At 39.7% G+C, this 17,833-nt stretch overlaps 1 protein-coding gene and 1 pseudogene across 1 annotated transcript in view; both read right to left on the bottom strand.

Moving 5' to 3' along the window:
* SMARCAD1 (SWI/SNF-related, matrix-associated actin-dependent regulator of chromatin, subfamily a, containing DEAD/H box 1) overlaps nt 1-17,833 on the bottom strand; it is a 496,186-nt gene that overhangs the window by 318,842 nt on the left and 159,511 nt on the right. The window lies entirely within an intron of this gene.
* LOC128650586 (uncharacterized) lies at nt 653-767 on the bottom strand (annotated as a pseudogene).

The following is a 17,833-nucleotide window of genomic DNA, read 5'->3' as shown; positions in this document are numbered from 1 at the left end:
GCATAAAGCAGATAGCCAAACCAGTACTGAAACAGTTATCAGTAGAGGTAATGGTATATGGGAGTATATCGTCGATCTGAAAAGGGAGGTAGGAGATGAATCTCTACAACTGATAACAGAGAACCTATGAAATAGATCCCCGTTAGGAAGACCATTGCATTCAATAGGTGATACTCTCCACGTCCCTCTGACATTCGCTGTACTCAGAGGAATTGGGCTTCAAAATGCTGAGAAGCGCACGTCAACGTAGAAATTTTAGCACAAACTTACTTCACCACCTCCATAGGAGGCAAAGTTTGTAAAACTGAATTGTGGGTGTGGTGATGGGTGTATTTATAGGCATTTTGAGGTTTGGGAAACTTTGCCCCTCCTGGTAGGATTGTATATCCCATACGTCAATAGCTCCTGGACTCTTGCCAATTACATGAAAGAAAAGGCGCCACTGCAACCCCTTTTGCACGAAGCCCCATCAACAGAGATCCCCGAACTGTTGTGAAGATTCTGGGGCTGTGGCAAGACCAAAGGAAGAGCCACAAACTGGTAATGTTTGTCCAGAAAAGGAAACGAGAACTTGAGATGATCCTTGTGAATGGGAACATGTAGATACGCGTCCCTTAAATCCACTGAGGTCATAAATTGAAGGACGTACACTAAGAAATCTTTCTAGACTCTTGTTTTATATGGTCCCCAGATAGGGGACGTATCAGATATTAAACTGATAAGAACAGATACTACACTTGACCTTAGCCAAAAGGCTGAAAATCTAAAAAGTGGTCTGGAGTAGAAAAATCCAGACCCTGAACCAGTATTGGAACTGGAGCAAGCACTCCTATATCTGAGAGGTCTTCTATGCAGAGTAAGACAGCCTCTCCTTTAGTCTGATCTGCAAATAATTTTGAAAAAGAAAACTGCCTCTAGGAGGAAACTTTTGAACTCTGCTTTGTATCCCTGTGATACTCTTACTATCACTCAGAGACCCTGAACATCTTGAATCCAAGCATGAACGAAGACGGAAAATCCGCCCCCTACAAGGCCCAATCCCAGATTGAGGGAATAACCTTCATGCTGTCCTTGATTGACAGCAAACTATTTGGATTTTTTTTTTTAATTCTTCAAAATGTCAAGCCGGGTCCCAACAAGGTCTCTCTTGAAAGACGACGCTAAAAGCATAGACCTTGAGCGTACGTCCGTAGAACAAGGCTCTAACCATAAGACTGTAAACTAACAGAAAAAATACTTATAAAAATGTATTGGGTACTGGAAAAGCGCAGTAATAAACCGCGCAGCTCATTTAAAAGCTTTTATCCTATCCTGGATCTTATCCAGGGGAGTTACTGACTTAGTAGCATCAGACCAATATGCCGTCATACCAGCGATGATGCCATGGATGCCATGTAAGCCCTGGTATACATCCCTCCGCTGAGTATTGCCTATAGGACCCTTGAAAAACCCAACTATCCTTTAATGGTATAGTAGGAATCCTAGCTAAGATGGAAACTAATCCTTCCACCCTAGGAAAAGATTGCCCAGCCTTCTTAGTTGAGACGGCTATGGGAAACTTTTTTTTTTAAAAAAGGGAATGCGCACGAGCATAGATTACACCGACGATGTTGGAATCGCCCAGGATAGCTAAAACCTCCTAAAGTAAAAAATGGAGGAAATCAAGCTAAAAAAATAAAGATATTGTTCCAGCTGAGACTGGAAACCTCTCTCCGATAATCCCCAAGTATCTTCCTCTTTTCAGGAAACCGGGAAGAACCATTCGGGACAGTATCTATTGAAATCAATCAAGTTTCTATTTTAAATGATTGAAAATAATTCCTCTAACAAGGTTTATGATCATATATAAAAACATAAAATGTCTGTAATGCAGAATAACTCCGGGTGGGGTTAAAGGAAGTGCAGAGCACTGCATGTGGGCCATAATTTGGATACTGTAGGAGAAATTGAGGCACAGCCTGACCACTTGTCAATTAGTTCCTGAACAGCAGGGGTCTTAGAAATAATAGGCTCAGAAAAAATGAATAATTAACACATGAAAACTTTACTGTCTCCTTAAAATTTAAAATGTAACTCTTTATTTTCAAATCTAGAATTACATAGTCACTGTAGCACCCAACTACCCCTCAGCTAAACCGCCCAGCAGTCCCAAAATGTTATGCTCTTTGAGTGCATAACGGTAAAAAACAAAACCATCCCAGCTTCTAGAATAAAAGTCAGTTTGTGTATGACAATAACACTAGAACATTATAACATCGATCTTTAGGTAGATCAGTAACTTTGTACAATGCCCTCTCTTTTTAGTTGAGAAATCGTTGTACAAATTGTGTAAGAGAGTTGTAAACAGGACCGCAATGCAGCTCTAACGCTGTCCGGATCCCCCTTACTAATAAACACAACACACTGTGATAAACACGCCCCCCCGATGCTGTCCAGCAGTTCCTGAAAAACAGCAGGGGAGTAAAAAGCGCACAGTCCACAAAACTGGCGCCACATGAGGCTTATTAAAGGTGTAGTTCCAACTTTCCTATCTATACTATACATATTGTTCTATAAATTCAGCACAAGGATTAACCCAAAAAATATATATACAAACTTACACTTCATATCTTGTACTAAAATCTTCTATTGTACTAAATCATTTATATAAGTACTAAGACAAAACCAAATAAAGAGAAGTAGATAAAATAAAAATTTGAAAAAAATTAAACAAATAAGTAAAAAAATAATAAAAAATTATAAAAATGTACAAAAAATGATACAATATAAACACGCAGGTATTTAGGGTTCGCTGACAAAATCTGATAAAGCCGAGTGTATTGCACACTTTCTAATCAGAATTCCATTGGTAGTTCAAGAAAGTGATGCCCTTTAAAAAGGAGAAAATTAATCTGTTAGTTACACCTGAGGAAGGGGTGTGACCCTGAAACGCATAGTGGCCACGTATACACAAAGTCTAGCCAGTCAAGTGTTTGCAGTTTTTTTCGCTCTATATCAGAACCAAGTATATTATTGTTTTTTTATTGTATTTCTAATTTGCGTTTTAATGTAACGTATGTAAATTCTGTTGAATGTGCATATTGTTTGCTTTGCGGTTACCGATAGGCACCGCTTGAAATCTATACTAAACCATACTGGTTAAAACGCGACATAAGACGTCCGTTAGAACGGCATTCAGTTAAATACCTTATAAAAAACAAGATTTGTCAATAAAACAAGGTGATTTTTTTTTTTATATACATTGATTTGTATCTGCTGTATACAGCACACACATATATATATACACACACACACACACACACATATATAGGTAGCCCTCAGTTTACGCCGGGGTTAGGTTCCAGAAGGAATGGTTGTAAATCGAAACCCAGTTTATAATGTAAGTCAATGGGAAGTGAGGGAGATAGGTTCCAGGCCCCTCTCAAAATTGTCATAAGTAACATCTAATACATTATTTTTAAAGCTTTGAAATTAAGACTTTAAATGCTAAATAGCATTATAAACCTAATACAATAATCACACAACACAGAATATATAATTAAACTAAGTTAAATGAACAAAAACATTTGATAAACAGCATTATAAACCTAATAAAATAATCACACAACACAGACTTCACTTGCATTTTCCTGCAAACAGTTCTTTCTATGCATTCCAATCTGGACTGATTTATAGACAGGAAGGTCTTGTTCCTTTGAAATCTGATCGATAGCTCAGGTCTGGTTAATCTGATTCATTTCAGCTTGCTTGGTTTTGCTGCAACACAAGCGGACAGCTCCACCTACTGGCTATTTTAATAAATGCACTGCTTCTCAATGCTTTTCAATAGCAGTCACATGACTGGAAAAAAAGGTTGTTATTCTGAAACGGTGTAAATTGAACCGTTGTAAAACGAGGGCCACCTGTACATACACACACACACACATACACATACTGTATATAGTTGTCAATGGGTATTTTAACTTTGCTGTGTAAGATGCAAATGTTAAATCTGCTTATAAAAGTTCATCCTGGTGTATTTCAATGGCTGCTACATCTGAGAATTCCACCATCACCAGTGGTGAAGAATTGTAGTTGGGGGATCCAGAATGTCAGTGCTCAGAGAAGGGAGAAAACACAAGAACCAAAAACTTATGGTGCAGTATGTAAGCACTTGTATAGCGTTATTAATAAAGAATAGAGTGGCAAAGCTGGTTTATTAAAGACCTTGAAAAACACAAATTGATCAAATTATGTGATGGTATTCAATAAAAGTGTTCAAAACAAAAATGTATTTTATATAAAACGTATTAATATCCGGTGCTTTTGGGGGCTGAGGATCAAAACGATCGTGATTGGACGTATCTCTGTTTGCTACACGCTTAACCCCAGTGCTGAGTGATAATAATAGCTCAGATCCAAGAAGATTGAGTATGTTTCTCCATTTTGTCACAACAAGTATTTTACCTTAGAATGTCCTTGAAATAGCCAAGTTGATTGACAAAGTTAGTGTCCTATTGATGCGAGTCTGTGTGAAACAGAGCTGATTGCGGTGAAGTTGTTCAAAATTTTAGTCGGTCTCGGCAGGCCGGAAATGACGCCAGAAATGGGCGTGCCCTTACACGTTTCGTGAATCTAATTCACTTCGTCAGAGGGTCTGCCCATAATTCCCCTAGAGAGTCTTTTATAGCGGCCACGTTAATTCATTTAAAGAAACATTGCTTGCAGTTAATGAGCTCATAAATTGTCTACCACAAAAGAGCGCCAATTCCTCTAGTAAACCCTTTATTCATTCTCTTGCCTAATTGTGTGTATACATTGTGGGGATTTTTTTGCCACTTTAAAACTGATCACCAAAGTAGGTGTTTTTTTGATGGGCAATAATATTTTTTGCTATGAGTATTTATTATTTTGCCAAGGTATATGCACATCATAAGGTGTTCAAACGCTTGGACTGATATCCTGAGTTAGGGATATCAGGAAGATTTACCTGTGTTTACATGTGGGCCATAGATAGGCTTTTTGCCTGTTTTTTAGGCGCTCTCTCTTGCCTGATTTTTAAACTTTCTATGTACATAGTGAAGAATTTATTATTAACCATTTGAATGGACAACCTTAGTCAATATTTTACCTATGTGTTTACACATTAAAAAATAACTTTCAGAGTGAAAAAATAAATTTGGATAAATGATTATAGATACAAGTACATATTGTTGTGCCAAGAAATATGCACCTGTAAAAAAAAAAAAAAAAAAAAAAAAAAACAGGGGGGGTGTAAACCCCAAACCTCTTGATTTGCTATCCTAAATGAGGGTTATCAGAAAAATATTTACCTAAGAGATTGCATATGAGAAAAACTATTTTATGACCATTTTCAGGCTATAACTTAGGTGTTTCATTAAACTCAGGTATCGATGTGTCATTAAACAAAGATCTTGTCCGTATTTCTTCATTCCATTTATTTACATTTTACTGCGATTGGCGTAAAAATCACAAAAAAGCAGCAAGATCTATGTCTTTGTTTAGACCTAATGTTTGCAAAGTTTTTAAACGATGAATCCAATAGGTCTCTCTTTTCCGTAATTCTAATATAATCTCTCTCTACCTTTGGTACCTGTTCAATTTCTTTTATTGTGAAATCCTCACTGTTTTTATTATGACAATGTTCAAAATGTTCCCAATCCCATATTCTGAATCTGCTTCCTTTATATTATTTATGTTCTAACACTCTTCTTTTCAGACTTCTTGTTGTGCGCCCTATATAGAATTTCTGACACGAACATTTTAAAAAGTATACCACAAATTCAGATTTACAATTGAGAAAATTCTCTATTGGTATAAAACATGGGGCGATGAGACTATGGATTTCCTTGACATAACAATTTTCTGTGAGGGCACCACCATCCACACTAAAAAACTGACACGAACAGCTACTTACACGCGACCAGTTGTCACCATCCTAACTGGATCAACAACATACCTTATGGTGAGTTTCAGCGAATCAAGCGTAATTTCAGCAAAAATCAAGATATTGAGAAAGCATCTGAAACCCTCAAATTAAAACTATCCAGAAACAATAGTGGAACAAGCATATGAAAAAGTAAGGAACACAAATAGATGCACCCTTTTGGAAACAAGACAAAAAAAAAAAAGTGTAAATTAGAACAAAACAAAAAAATACACAAACTAGATACATCACAATGTATACAAATGATGCAAGACAAATAGAGAACATTTTGAACAAACACTGAAGAGTATTGGAAAAAGACCCTATATAAAGCAAATATCATAACCGAACCACCTAAAGTGACCTATAGAAAGAATAAATGTATCAAAAATATTCTTGCACCTACATCTTTAAGGAGAACAAAAAAGAAAGAAAAAATTCCCCCTATAAAAGGATTTTTTAAATGTGGCCGTAAGAACGGTGTATGTTGCAGTCATTTAAATAAAAAACAGAATTTATGTTTACCTGATAAATTACTTTCTCCAACGGTGTGTCCGGTCCACGGCGTCATCCTTACTTGTGGGATATTCTCTTCCCCAACAGGAAATGGCAAAGAGCCCAGCAAAGCTGGTCACATGATCCCTCCTAGGCTCCGCCTACCCCAGTCATTCGACCGACGTTAAGGAGGAATATTTGCATAGGAGAAACCATATGATACCGTGGTGACTGTAGTTAAAGAAAATAAATCATCAGACCTGATTAAAAAACCAGGGCGGGCCGTGGACCGGACACACCGTTGGAGAAAGTAATTTATCAGGTAAACATAAATTCTGTTTTCTCCAACATAGGTGTGTCCGGTCCACGGCGTCATCCTTACTTGTGGGAACCAATACCAAAGCTTTAGGACACGGATGAAGGGAGGGAGCAAATCAGGTCACCTAAATGGAAGGCACCACGGCTTGCAAAACCTTTCTCCCAAAAAATAGCCTCAGAAGAAGCAAAAGTATCAAACTTGTAAAATTTGGTAAAAGTGTGCAGTGAAGACCAAGTCGCTGCCCTACATATCTGATCAACAGAAGCCTCGTTCTTGAAGGCCCATGTGGAAGCCACAGCCCTAGTGGAATGAGCTGTGATTCTTTCAGGAGGCTGCCGTCCGGCAGTCTCGTAAGCCAATCTGATGATGCTTTTAATCCAAAAAGAGAGAGAGGTAGAAGTTGCTTTTTGACCTCTCCTGTTACCAGAATAAACAACAAACAAGGAAGATGTTTGTCTAAAATCCTTTGTAGCATCTAAATAGAATTTTAGAGCGCGAACAACATCCAAATTGTGCAACAAACGTTCCTTCTTCGAAACTGGTTTCGGACCCAAAGAAGGCACGACTATCTCCTGGTTAATGTTTTTGTTAGAAACAACTTTAGGAAGAAAACCAGGTTTAGTACGTAAAACCACCTTATCTGCATGGAACACCAGATAAGGAGGAGAACACTGCAGAGCAGATAATTCTGAAACTCTTCTAGCGGAAGAAATTGCAGCCAAAAACAAAACTTTCCAAGATAATAACTTAATATCAACGGAATGTAAGGGTTCAAACGGAACCCCCTGAAGAACTGAAAGAACTAAGTTGAGACTCCAAGGAGGAGTCAAAGGTTTGTAAACAGGCTTGATTCTAACCAGAGCCTGAACAAAGGCTTGAACATCTGGCACAGCTGCCAGCTCTTTGTGAAGTAACACAGACAAGGCAGAAATCTGTCCCTTCAAGGAACTTGCAGATAATCCTTTCTCCAATCCTTCTTGAAGAAAGGATAGAATCCTAGGAATCTTTACCTTGTCCCAAGGGAATCCTTTAGATTCACACCAACAGATATATTTTTTCCATATTTTGTGGTAAATTTTTCTAGTTACAGGCTTTCTGGCCTGAACAAGAGTATCAATAACAGAATCTGAGAACCCTCGCTTTGATAAGATCAAGCGTTCAATCTCCAAGCAGTCAGCTGGAGTAGGACCAGATTCGGATGTTCGAACGGACCTTGAACAAGAAGGTCTCGTCTCAAAGGTAGCTTCCATGGTGAAGCCGATGACATATTCACCAGATCTGCCTACCAAGTCCTGCGTGGTTACGCAGGAGCTATCAAGATCACCTACGCCCTCTCCTGATTGATCCTGGCTACCAGCCTGGGGATGAGAGGAAACGGCGGGAATACATAAGCTAGGTTGAAGGTCCAAGGTGCTACTAGTGCATCTACTAGAGTCGCCTTGGGATCCCTGGATCTGGACCCGTAGCAAGGAACCTTGAAGTTCTGACGAGAGGCCATCAGATCCATGTCTGGAATGCCCCACAGTTGAGTGATTTGGGCAAAGATTTCCGGATGGAGTTCCCACACCCCCAGATGCAATGTCTGACGAATCAGAAAATCCGCTTCCCAAGTTTCCACTCCTGGGATGTGGATTGCAGACAGGTGGCAGGAGCGAGTCTCCGCCCATTGAATGATTTTGGTCACTTCTTCCATCGCCAGGGAACTCCTTGTTCCCCCCTGATGGTTGATGTACGCAACAGTCGTCATGTTGTCTGATTGAAACCGTATGAACTTGGCCCTCGCTAGCTGAGGCCAAGCCTTGAGAGCATTGAATATCGCTCTCAGTTCCAGAATATTTATCGGTAGAAGAGATTCTTCCCGAGACCAAAGACCCTGAGCTTTCAGGGATCCCCAGACCGCGCCCCAGCCCATCAGACTGGCGTCGGTCGTGACAATGACCCACTCTGGTCTGCGGGAGGTCACCCCTAGCGACAGGTTGTCCAGGGACAGCCACCAACGGAGTGAGTCTCTGGTCCTCTGATTTACTTGTATCTTCGGAGACAAGTCTGTATAGTCCCCATTCCACTGACTGAGCATACACAATTAAAATGGTCTTAGATGAATGCGCGCAAAAGGAACTATGTCCATTGCCGCTACCATCAAACCTATCACTTCCATGCACTGTGCTATGGAAGGAAGAGGAACGGAAGGAAGTATCCGACAAGAGTTTAGAAGTTTTGTTTTTCTGGTCTCTGTCAGAAAAATCCTCATTTCTAAGGAGTCTATTATTGTTCCCAAGAAGGGAACTCTTGTCGACGGAGATAGAGAACTCTTTTCCACGTTCACTTACCATCCGTGAGATCTGAGAAAGGCCAGGACTATGTCCGTGTGAGCCTTTGCTTGAGGAAGGGACGACGCTTGAATCAGAATGTCGTCCAAGTAAGGTACTACAGCAATGCCCCTTGGTCTTAGCACCGCCAGAAGGGACCCTAGTACCTTTGTGAAAATCCTTGGAACAGTGGCTAATCCGAAAGGAAGCGCCACGAACTGGTAATGCTTGTCCAGGAATGCGAACCTTAGGAACCGATGATGTTCCTTGTGGACAGGAATATGTAGATACGCATCCTTTAAATCCACCGTGGTCAAGAATTGACCTTTCTGGATGGAAGGATTGTTCGAATGGTTTCCATTTTGGACGATGGAACCTTGAGAAACTTGTTTAGGATCTTGAGATCTAAGATTGGTCTGAACGTTCCCTCTGTTTTGGGAACTACGAACAGATTGGAGTAGAACCCCATCCCTCGTTCTTTTAATGGAACAGGATGAATCACTTCCAGAAGATAACCTTGGAAGACTATTTCTAGCGCCCAAGGATCCAGAACATCTCTTGCCCAAGCCCGAGTGAAGAGAGAGAGTCTGCCCCCCACCAAATCCGGTCCCGGATCGGGGGCCCGCATCTCATGCTGTCTTGGGAGCAGTGGCAGGTTTCTTGGCCTGCTTTCCTTTGTTCCAGCCTTGCCTTGGTCTCCAGGCTGGATTGGCTTGAGAAGTATTACCCTCCTGCTTAGAGGACGTAGCACTTGGGGCTGGTCCGCTTCTGCGAAAGGGACGAAAATTAGGTTTATTTTTGGCCTTGAAAGACCTATTCTGAGGAAGGGCGTGGCCCTTGCCCCCAGTGATATCAGAGATAAACTCTTTCAAGTCAGGGCCAAACAGTGTTTTCCCCTTGAAAGGAATGTCAAACAATTTGTTCTTGGAAGACGCATCCGCTGACCAAGATTTTAACCAAAGCGCTCTGCGCGCCACAATAGCAAACCCAGAATTTTTCGCCGCTAACCTAGCCAATTGCAAGGTGGCGTCTAGGGTGAAAGAATTAGCCAATTTAAGAGCACGAATTCTGTCCATAATCTCCTCATAAGAAGAAGAATTACTAATAATCGCCTTTTCTAGCTCATCGCACCAGAAACACGCGGCTGTAGTGACAGGGACAATGCATGCAATTGGTTGTAGAAGGTAACCTTGCTGAACAAACATCTTTTTTAGCAAACCTTCTAATTTTTTATCCATAGGATCTTGGAAAGCACAACTATCTTCTATGGGTATAGTGGTGCGCTTGTTTAGAGTAGAAACCGCCCCCTCGACCTTGGGGACTGTCTGCCATAAGTCCTTTCTGGGGTCGACTATAGGAAACAATTTTTTAAATATGGGGGGAGGTACGAAAGGTACACCGGGCCTGTCCCATTCTTTATTAACAATGTACGCCACCCGCTTGAGTATAGGAAAAGCTTCGGGGGGCCCCGGGGCCTCTAGGAACTTGTCCATTTTACATAGTGTTTCTGGAATGACCAGATAATCACAATCATCCAAATTGGATAACACCTCCTTAAGCAGAGCGCGGAGATGTTCCAACTTAAATTTAAAAGTAATCACATCAGGTTCAGCTTGTTGAGAAATTTTTCCTGAATCTGAAATTTCTCCCTCAGACAAAACCTCCCTGGCCCCCTCAGACTGGTGTAGGGGCCCTTCAGAAACAATATCATCAGCGGCCTCATGCTCTTCAGTATTTTCTAAAACAGAGCAGTGGCGCTTTCGCTGATAAGTGGGCATATTGGCTAAAATGTTTTTGATAGAATTATCCATTACAGCCGTTAATTGTTGCATAGTAAGGAGTATTGGCGCGCTAGATGTACTAGGGGCCTCCTGTATGGGCAAAACTGGTGTAGACGAAGGAGGGGATGATGCAGTACCATGCTTACTCCCCTCACTTGAGGAATCATCTTGGGCATCATTTTTACTAAATTTATTATGACATAAATCACATCTATTTAAATGAGAAGGAACCTTGGCTTCCCCACAGTCAGAACACAATCTATCTGGTAGTTCAGACATGTTAAACAGGCATAAACTTGATAACAAAGCACAAAAAACGTTTTAAAATAAAACCGTTACTGTCACTTTAAATTTTAAACTGAACACACTTTATTACTGCAATTGCGAAAAAGTATGAAGGAATTGTTCAAAATTCACCAAAATTTCACCACAGTGTCTTAAAGCCTTAAAAGTATTGCACACCAAATTTGGAAGCTTTAACCCTTAAAATAACGGAACCGGAGCCGTTTTTATATTTAACCCCTTTACAGTCCCTGGAATCTGCTTTGCTGAGACCCAACCAAGCCCAAAGGGGAATACGATACCAAATAATGCCTTCAGAAAGACTTTTCTATGTATCAGAGCTCCACACACATGCAGTTGCATGTCATGCTGTTCTCAAAAACAAGTGCGCCATACCGGCGCGAAAATGAGGCTCTGACTATGATTAGGGAAAGCCCCAATAGAATAAAGTGTCTAAAACAGTGCCTGCCGATATTATTTTACAAAAAATACCCAGATTAAATGATTCCTCAAGGCTAAATATGTGTAAATATGATCGATTTAGCCCAGAAAATGTCTACAGTCTTAATAAGCCCTTGTGAAGCCCTTATTTACTGTGTGAATAAAAATGGCTTACCGGATCCCATAGGGAAAATGACAGCTTCCAGCATTACATCGTCTTGTTAGAATGTGTCATACCTCAAGCAGCAAAAGACTGCTCACTGTTCCCCCAACTGAAGTTAATTCCTCTCAACAGTCCTGTGTGGAACAGCCATGGATTTTAGTAACGGTTGCTAAAATCATTTTCCTCATACAAACAGAAATCTTCATCTCTTTTCTGTTTCAGAGTAAATAGTACATACCAGCACTATTTTAAAATAACAAACTCTTGATTGAATAATAAAAACTACAGTTAAACACTAAAAAACTCTAAGCCATCTCCGTGGAGATGTTGCCTGTACAACGGCAAAGAGAATGACTGGGGTAGGCGGAGCCTAGGAGGGATCATGTGACCAGCTTTGCTGGGCTCTTTGCCATTTCCTGTTGGGGAAGAGAATATCCCACAAGTAAGGATGACGCCGTGGACCGGACACACCTATGTTGGAGAAATAAAGAAATGAGTAAGTGGATTGTAAAAAATGACAGAACAAATACCAAGAGAGAATATTTTCAATTGTAAATCTGAATTTGTTTTATACTTATTAGAATGTTCGTGTCAGAAATTCTATATAGGGCGCACAACAAGAAGTCTGAAAAGAAGAGTGTTAGAACACAAATAATATAAAGGAAGCAGATTCAGAATATGGGATTGGGAATATTTTGAACATTGTCATAATAAAAACAGTGAGGATTTCACAATAAAAGCAATTGAACAGATACCAATTTCAAAAGGTAGAGAGAGATATTAGAATTACGGAAGAGAGAGACCTATTGGATTCATCGTTTAAAAACTTTGCAACCATTAGGTCTAAACAAAGACATAGATCTTGCTGCTTTTTTGTGATTTTTACACCAATCACAGTAAAATTTAAATAAATGGAATTAAGAAATATGAACAAGATCTCTGTTTAATGATACATCAATACCCGAGTTTAATGATACACCTAAGTTATAGCCTGAAAATGGGCATAAAAAGGAAATTTATGCTTACCTTATAAATGTATTTCTTTTACGATATGACGAGTCCACGGATTTCATCCTTACTTGTGGGATATCGCCTCCTGGTCAGGAGGAGGCAAAGAGCTCCACAACAGAGCTGCATATATAGCCCCTCCCTTCCTTCCCTCTCCAGTCATTCGACCGAAGTTAGGAAGCGAAAGGAAAAGCCAAGGAGCAGAGGTGACTGAAGTTTACTGAAAAATAAAAACCTGTCTCTAGAATAAAAACGACAGGGTGGGCCGTGGACTCGTCATATCGTAAAAGAAATAAATTTATCAGGTAAGCATAAATTTCCTTTTCTTTTACAAGATATGACGAGTCCACGGATTTCATCCTTACTTCTGGGATACAATACCAAAGCAAAAGGACACGGATGAGAGGGAGGGACAAGACAGGAACCTAAACGGAAGGCACCACTACTTGAAGAACCTGTCTCCCAAAAACAGCCTCGGACGAGGCAAAAGTATCAAATTTGTCAAGTTTGGAAAAAGTGAGAAGAGACAACCGAGTTGCAGCCTTGCAAATCTGTTCAACAGAAGCATCATTTTTAAATGCCCATGAGGAAGCCACAGCTCTAGTAGAATGAGCCGTAATACATTCTGGAGGCTGGTGTCCAGCAGTCTCATATGCAACACGGATGATACTCTTCAGCCAAAAATAAAGAGAGGTAGCCGTAGCTTTCTGACCCCTACGATTCCCAGCAAAAAACATAATTTATGTAAGAACTTACCTGATAAATTCATTTCTTTCATATTAACAAGAGTCCATGAGCTAGTGACGTATGGGATATACATTCCTACCAGGAGGGGCAAAGTTTCCCAAACCTTAAAATGCCTATAAATACACCCCTCACCACACCCACAAATCAGTTTAACGAATAGCCAAGAAGTGGGGTGATAAGAAAAAAAGTGCGAAGCATATAAAATAAGGAATTGGAATAATTGTGCTTTATACAAAAAATCATAACCACCACAAAAAAGGGTGGGCCTCATGGACTCTTGTTAATATGAAAGAAATGAATTTATCAGGTAAGTTCTTACATAAATTATGTTTTCTTTCATGTAATTAACAAGAGTCCATGAGCTAGTGACGTATGGGATAATGACTACCCAAGATGTGGATCTTTCCACACAAGAGTCACTAGAGAGGGAGGGATAAAATAAAGACAGCCAATTCCTGCTGAAAATAATCCACACCCAAAATAAAGTTTAACGAAAAACATAAGCAGAAGATTCAAACTGAAACCGCTGCCTGAAGAACTTTTCTACCAAAAACTGCTTCAGAAGAAGAAAATACATCAAAATGGTAGAATTTAGTAAAAGTATGCAAAGAGGACCAAGTTGCTGCTTTGCAGATCTGGTCAACCGAAGCTTCATTCCTAAACGCCCAGGAAGTAGATACTGACCTAGTAGAATGAGCTGTAATTCTCTGAGGCGGAATTTTACCCGACTCAACATAGGCAAGATGAATTAAAGATTTCAACCAAGATGCCAAAGAAATGGCAGAAGCTTTCTGGCCTTTCCTAGAACCGGAAAAGATAACAAATAGACTAGAAGTCTTACGGAAAGATTTCGTAGCTTCAACATAATATTTCAAAGCTCTAACAACATCCAAAGAATGCAACGATTTCTCCTTAGAATTCTTAGGATTAGGACATAATGAAGGAACCACAATTTCTCTACTAATGTTGTTGGAATTCACAACTTTAGGTAAAAATTCAAAAGAAGTTCGCAACACCGCCTTATCCTGATGAAAAATCAGAAAAGGAGACTCACAAGAAAGAGCAGATAATTCAGAAACTCTTCTAGCAGAAGAGATGGCCAAAAGGAACAAAACTTTCCAAGAAAGTAATTTAATGTCCAATGAATGCATAGGTTCAAACGGAGGAGCTTGAAGAGCTCCCAGAACCAAATTCAAACTCCAAGGAGGAGAAATTGACTTAATGACAGGTTTTATACGAACCAAAGCTTGTACAAAACAATGAATATCAGGAAGAATAGCAATCTTTCTGTGAAAAAGAACAGAAAGAGCGGAGATTTGTCCTTTCAAAGAACTTGCGGACAAACCCTTATCTAAACCATCCTGAAGAAACTGTAAAATTCTCGGTATTCTTTGAAATTACAGTCCAGGTCGGAAGAACAAAAGAAGCCCCCTGAATTAAACGATGGTGATCTGTCCACCACGTTAGAGAGTGTCGAACAATCGGTTTTAAAGATATTAATTGATATATCTTCGTGTAATCCCTGCACCATTGGTTCAGCATACAGAGCTGAAGAGGTCGCATGTGAAAACGAGCAAAGGGGATCGCGTCCGATGCAGCAGTCATAAGACCTAGAATTTCCATGCATAAGGCTACCGAAGGGAATGATTGAGACTGAAGGTTTCGACAAGCTGTAATCAATTTTAGACGTCTTTTGTCTGTTAAAGACAGAGTCATGGACACTGAATCTATCTGGAAACCCAGAAAGGTTACCCTTGTTTGAGGAATCAAAGAACTTTTTGGTAAATTGATCCTCCAACCATGATCTTGAAGAAACAACACAAGTCGATTCGTATGAGACTCTGCTAAATGTAAAGACTGAGCAAGTACCAAGATATCGTCCAAATAAGGAAATACCACAATACCCTGTTCTCTGATTACAGACAGAAGGGCACCGAGAATCTTTGTGAAAATTCTTGGAGCTGTAGCAAGGCCAAACGGTAGAGCCACAAATTGGTAATGCTTGTCTAGAAAAGAGAATCTCAGGAACTGATAATGATCTGGATGAATCGGAATATGCAGATATGCATCCTGTAAATCTATTGTGGACATATAATTCCCTTGCTGAACAAAAGGCAATATAGTCCTTACAGTTACCATCTTGAACGTTGGTATCCTTACATAACGATTCAATAATTTTAGATCCAGAACTGGTCTGAAGGAATTCTCCTTCTTTGGTACAATGAAGAGATTTGAATAAAACCCCATCCCCTGTTCCGGAACTGGAACTGGCATAATTACTCCAGCCAACTCTAGATCTGAAACACAATTCAGAAATGCTTGAGCTTTCACTGGATTTACTGGGACACGGGAAAGAAAAAATCTCTTTGCAGGAGGTCTCATCTTGAAACCAATTCTGTACCCTTCTGAAACAATGTTCTGAAGCCAAAGATTGTGAACAGAATTGATCCAAATTTCTTTGAAAAAACGTAACCTGCCCCCTACCAGCTGAACTGGAATGAGGGCCGTACCTTCATGTGAACTTAGAAGCAGGCTTTGCCTTTCTAGCAGGCTTGGATTTATTCCAGACTGGAGATGGTTTCCAAACTGAAACTGCTCCTGAGGACGAAGGATCAGGCTTTTGTTCTTTGTTGAAACGAAAGGAACGAAAACGATTGTTAGCCCTGTTTTTACCTTTAGATTTTTTATCCTGTGGTAAAAAAGTTCCTTTCCCACCAGTAACAGTTGAAATAATAGAATCCAACTGAGAACCAAATAATTTGTTTCCCTGGAAAGAAATGGAAAGTAGAGTTGATTTAGAAGCCATATCAGCATTCCAAGTCTTAAGCCATAAAGCTCTTCTGGCTAAGATAGCCAGAGACATAAACCTAACATCAACTCTAATAATATCAAAAATGGCATCACAGATAAAATTATTAGCATGCTGGAGAAGAATAATAATATCATGAGAATCACGATTTGTTACTTGTTGCGCTAGAGTTTCCAACCAAAAAGTTGAAGCTGCAGCAACATCAGCCAATGATATAGCAGGTCTAAGAAGATTACCTGAACACAGATAAGCTTTTCTTAGAAAAGATTCAATTTTTCTATCTAAAGGATCCTTAAACGAGGTAACATCTGACGTAGGAATGGTAGTACGTTTAGCAAGGGTAGAAATAGCCCCATCAACTTTAGGGATTTTGTCCCAAAATTCTAACCTGTCAGGCGGTACAGAATATAATTGCTTAAAACGTTTAGAAGGAGTAAATGAATTACCCAATTTATCCCATTCTTTGGAAATTACTGCAGAAATAGCATTAGGAACAGGAAAAACTTCTGGAATAACCGCAGGAGCTTTAAAAACCTTATCCAAACGTATAGAATTAGTATCAAGAGGACTAGAATCCTCTATTTCTAAAGCAATTAGTACTTCTTTAAGTAAAGAGCGAATAAATTCCATCTTAAATAAATATGAAGATTTATCAGCATCAATCTCTGAGATAGAATCCTCTGAACCAGAAGAGTCCAAAGAATCAGAATGATGGTGTTCATTTAAAAATTCATCTGTAGAGAGAGAAGATTTAAAAGACTTTTTACGTTTACTAGAAGGAGAAATAACAGACAAAGCCTTCTTTATGGATTCAGAAACAAAATCTCTTATGTTATCAGGAACATTCTGCACCTTAGATGTTGAGGGAACTGCAACAGGCAATGGTACATTACTAAAGGAAATATTATCTGCTTTAACAAGTTTGTCATGACAATTATTACAAACAACAGCTGGAGGAATAGCTACCAAAAGTTTACAGCAGATACACTTAGCTTTGGTAGATCCAGCAGGCAGTGATTTTCCTGTAGTATCTTCTGGCTCAGATGCAACGTGAGACATCTTGCAATATGTAAGAGAAAAAACAACATATAAAAGCAAAATAGATCAAATTCCTTATAAGACAGTTTCAGGAATGGGAAAGAATGCCAAATATCAAGCTTCTAGCAACCAGAAGCAAATGAAAAATGAGACTGAAATAATGTGGAGACAAAAGCGACGCCCATATTTTTTAGCGCCAAATAAGACGCCCACATTATTTGGCGCCTAAATGCTTTTGGCGCCAAAAATGACGCCACATCCGGAACGCCGACATTTTTGGCGCAAAATAACGTCAGAAAATGACGCAACTTCCGGCGACACGTACGACGCCGGAAACGGAAAAGAATTTTTGCGCCAAAAAAGTCCGCGCCAAGAATGACGCAATAAAATGAAGCATTTTCAGCCCCCGCGAGCCTAACAGCCCACAGGGAAAAAAGTCAAATTTTTGAGGTAAGAAAAATATGATAATTCAATGCATAATCCCAAATATGAAACTGACTGTCTGAAAATAAGGA

Source organism: Bombina bombina, chromosome 2 (assembly GCF_027579735.1).
Source record: "Bombina bombina isolate aBomBom1 chromosome 2, aBomBom1.pri, whole genome shotgun sequence".
In the NCBI taxonomy this organism is placed as follows: domain Eukaryota; kingdom Metazoa; phylum Chordata; class Amphibia; order Anura; family Bombinatoridae; genus Bombina; species Bombina bombina.
Note: the sequence above shows the minus strand (reverse complement) of the source record. Positions and strands in the feature narration are given on the sequence as shown.